Source organism: Strix aluco, chromosome 5 (assembly GCF_031877795.1).
Source record: "Strix aluco isolate bStrAlu1 chromosome 5, bStrAlu1.hap1, whole genome shotgun sequence".
Classification (NCBI taxonomy): Eukaryota; Metazoa; Chordata; class Aves; order Strigiformes; family Strigidae; genus Strix; species Strix aluco.
In genome coordinates this window covers 57,682,426-57,686,701 of record NC_133935.1, presented here as the reverse complement: position 1 = coordinate 57,686,701, position 4,276 = coordinate 57,682,426, and the positions used below count along the sequence as shown (strand labels likewise).

The 4,276-nt window shown below is 34.7% G+C and overlaps 1 long non-coding RNA gene across 1 annotated transcript; it reads right to left on the bottom strand.

The window, feature by feature from the left end:
• Nucleotides 1-200: 200 nt before the first annotated feature.
• On the bottom strand, nucleotides 201-3,044 carry LOC141924645 (uncharacterized). The gene is made up of 2 exons (XR_012623618.1): nucleotides 2,961-3,044; nucleotides 201-367 (listed from the first exon to the last, which is right to left on the bottom strand). It is a non-coding gene; the product is annotated as an uncharacterized LOC141924645 (long non-coding RNA).
• Between the last annotated feature and the right edge of the window lie 1,232 nt (nucleotides 3,045-4,276).

The window sequence follows — 4,276 nt, the reverse complement described above, 5'->3', positions numbered from 1 at the left end:
TGGCTTACTCCAAAAACTTTGTGATTATATTTAGTCTGACAGATTTTCCAGAAGCTTAGATAATAATTTTTATTTATCTAATAGCTTTTGTTAATAAAGTCTGTGATTTGATGGACCTTCTTTTATTTTTTTTTTATTCCCCACCCCCACCCCCCACCCCACCTCCTAATTCTGGAAAAGAGAAAGAACAGACAATGTCCTTAGGAAAAGAGATTTTATTTCAAGGCATATACCTGCTACTGGATACAGTTCTGAAGTTTAGTCATTGTCACTTTGTCTCAGAAAATATGTTTAAGAAAACATCACTAGGGTAGGATACAAGCAGGTAAGGTGTCACACCAACTGAAGTAAATGAAATGCTTCACACCTATGATGTTAAAAAAAACCTTTAAAAAGCCTTGTAATGTTAAAGTTCAATTATTATTGTATGGCAATTATTAACATTGGGCACCTTATTTCAGGGCCTTATAGACCATGCAGTTGGCAAGTATATATTTTGAGGCATATGATATATCACCTCTCAACAATGGTCTGTGCCTCTGCAGTATAATGAATTTTAAGAATGATGTAGAAATCTCTACAAAGTGAAAATGGTGAGGCAAGTTCTGCCAATAATTTCACAAAATGCAATGATGTAGATCACAATGAAGTAACAAAAAATTTCTGCTATCTCCTTTGTTGTTAGGTTAAGATTACTTTAACTGCTGATATTCACAGTATTTATAATTTGATGTAATTTAAATAGATAAAGTGCCAGAAAAAATCTGAGATGTGTTGCAGATCATGATTGATATGATGCTCATTTCATTTAAATACATTTGTCTGTGAACAGCCATCCAAATATATCTCTTATAACAGCAGCAGTATGACAGAATCATCATTCCTTAAAATCTCTATTACTAGACTGTAAGTGGACTGTTAAACTTTGGCTCAAGGGCACAATAACCCTCACATCAGCATAATTTAATCATCAACATAAGATAATGGAAAGGTAAATTCAATGCTCAAGACAGTATAATTCTTTCCTGTTTCATATATTCCACGCCTATAGATTTTCCAAAATGGGTAAATTTTTTATATTGAAATGGCTTTCCAGACATAAATACTTGAATGCATTTTTATACTCTTATTATATGATGGAAAGGAAATTATTTCTTTTCCATCTGCCCCAAGAATGATTTTTTTTATTCTTCTGAAAAATATTTTCTGATATATAACTTTTAAGGGATTGAAGTATATATTTATCTGTACTGGGTACTTTGACAATAGACTCCTTTAACTGACAAAAGCTTTTTCTGGGATGATGTTGACAATCATATAAAAGATGCAATTTGGCCTACAAAACATTGTGAACATTTACTTATAAAGGGAAATGACCCAACAGAAGTTCATAAATATCCTTTGCTTGATGTATGAATTGGCCCCAAAGATTTTCTCTGACATGGTGTAGCCAAGGGGCACAGAGAGTGAAACCAGGACATGTCTCGTGGGAAGATAGAGCAAAGACAGCACATCATCCTGCTAATGTAGACCAAGGAAGATCATGGCTGCCCCACACTTTATAGGGTATCTCTGATACTGAAACATTGCTCCATTTTCCGGGGACAACTGAAGCATACAGCAGCTTTCCTGGCACATCTTACGTTTATATTCTCTATGTCAGTAATATTAAAGTAGCAGTGTACAGGCAATAAACACCCTCAACTTGAGGCTGAACAGATTGTGCTGAGCAGGTTGGCACAAGAGTTCTTTGCTTTACTGACCTGATGAAAATGAAGTTAAATGAAGAGAATGATTGAGGCCAGTATCTCTTGTGATGCTCTGTGGGGTTCATATGATGAAAGAAATGATGGGGTTTGTTGCAGTCATCCCATTAGAGGTTTTTCTATATTAGTTGCAAAGTAACTTCATTTCTTTGAATTGCAGTACTATGTAAACTCAGCCTATTCTTTCAAAACACTTTAAAATTTCCTCTTCTCTGTCTACCACTGATATTACCATAGCTTTCATCGTAGACATTCAGTTCATGTTTAATATGTCCAATCAGTAAAAAGATAAAATGGAGATCCTCATCTCTAGCTTTTTTCCAGGCTCTTCTACATTTTTTTTTCACTGAGTGATTGCTTGACCTCTTGTGATTCCATTTAATCCTTAGAACCAGCTGGGCCATTCAGCGCTGATGGAGTGGCCTTGCGTGAGTCTGATTTTGATTCTGCGTGTGAGTGTAAAAACCAAGTATAACCTAATGGAGTTAGACCACTAACAGTATCTGTTTCTGTTAGATAAGGAGTCAGGTCATCCAGATTCTTTGCAATTATTTACTCCACTTTAAAAATACAGTTTATTACTTTAAAATATATTTGTTAACCCAAATGCATTTCCAAAGTTTAAAAGATCTAGTGAATCTTAGAGCATTTGGATGGAATGTTGTCACAGTGTTGCCTCATCATATGGAGCCTTTACGAGAGAACCTTTCTGTTGGTACTTAATATTATCTCATTATTTGTTGTTCAGATTTATTACTACAGGTGATATGAAAAAATAATAGTCAATTTCTTTTGATGCACTATAAATGGGTCTTTAGCCCAAATGTAGTCAATTTTCTTGGATCTTTTCTTGTATATTCAGATCTTGTAAGTCTTGGAGTTATTTTTCTAATCACAACACAGAAGGGTCCTGCATGACTGAGAAAGGAAAAGTCATATTGACTAAACTGTTTGGAGTTTAGTTAACATCTATTTAGTTCTAGTAATTTACACACCCCTGTCTGACATAAAATCTTTTTCAAAATGTCAACATGGAGCCTCCTCAGCTAAAGAATGGTCCTAAACATTTTTGAGACATTTAATATGATACTCTTGCAAAGCCAAGGAAGACCAAAGTCTACTTTCTTATCATTTATAAATAGGAAATAAAGGCAGGAATTATGTTTTCAGATAAAAAAACCCCAAACAACTTACTGTCACTGGATATGTCCATGAAGAACATAGCTTCATTAGTCTGATGTCATGGTGTGCCAGGTTACAGAACAGGTATTGAAAGAGGAATTTACTAAAGCCACTGCAAAATGGAAATTAGGTTAAGAGCAATTAGATTCCCAGGGTAGGAGTGCCAAACCAGTCTTCTATATTTCTTTGATAAAACACCTGGTCTTGTAGGATTAAAAAAAATAATTAATTTGTACAGTGTAGTGGAAAAGCAGTTAAATTAGAGATGATGGTGGTTGACAGAAAAATTGCTGAATGAGTATGAAATTAGTTAAAGACAAGAAGGTAGCTGGTTGTGATGAAAAGATGATTTAAAGTGGGGAGATGCGAGTAGTGCATTCCTCAGTTTATTATATTGGTATGAAAACTGGTTAGCATTACTGACATTTGACAATGACACAAGTTTAAGGACATTGTCAGTATAGAAGGACTGCAGTATTGTATGAGAAAAGTTCTTGAGTGAATAGAAATGAGAGAAATTCAACAAGAAAAATTAAAACCCATGGCTTTTTGCATTTATCTGTGAGATCAATAAGCAGAAGAAACACAAGGAGACAATCACCTAAGTGTATTAGATAGTCACAAGATATTTATGAACAACAAATACACTGTGATTCTGAAAAAGTTAATTTATCTGAAGTTGCTTTAGTAAGGATATTCTAATACACATGAGGATCATAATAATTCCTTCTTAAAAGACCCTGTTGAAACTTCACTGGTAGTAATGTACACATTGTACACACATTCAAGGCAGATGAATTTGGAATGCAGATGTGAAGAAAGGCTACCAGCTGTATCAGAGAAGGGAGTCTAACACACAGGGTGAGATAAATGAGTTTCATCTTGTCTACCAAAACAGAAGCTGTGAAGGAACAGGGCTGCTATCTGTAGGTGCACTGGGGAATAAATGTTACATAAACTGAAGGGAAATGTTAGCCCAAGAACAAACAACGATAACTCATCATGAATAAATTTAAATGGGAGTTCAAAACCAAATGTCTAACCATCAGAAAGTTGGTTTCTGAAAAGACTTCCCTATAAAGGAACACAAATCATTATTTTAAGGTAGGTGTTAGATCATTGTGTTTAGCTCAACTGAAAAGGACCTGAATTTAAACTTCAGAAGGTCACGTTAGCAAAAGTATTTTAAATAAGTTCAGAATAAGCTACTTTGAATCATCCCAAGTTAATGAGGTATAAAAGCATGGATACTCTCACTGTGATAGGAAGCTTCCCCTTTGCAGTGGTAAATGTAAGCTAACCTTCCACAGAAGGTAACTGGGCTTTTA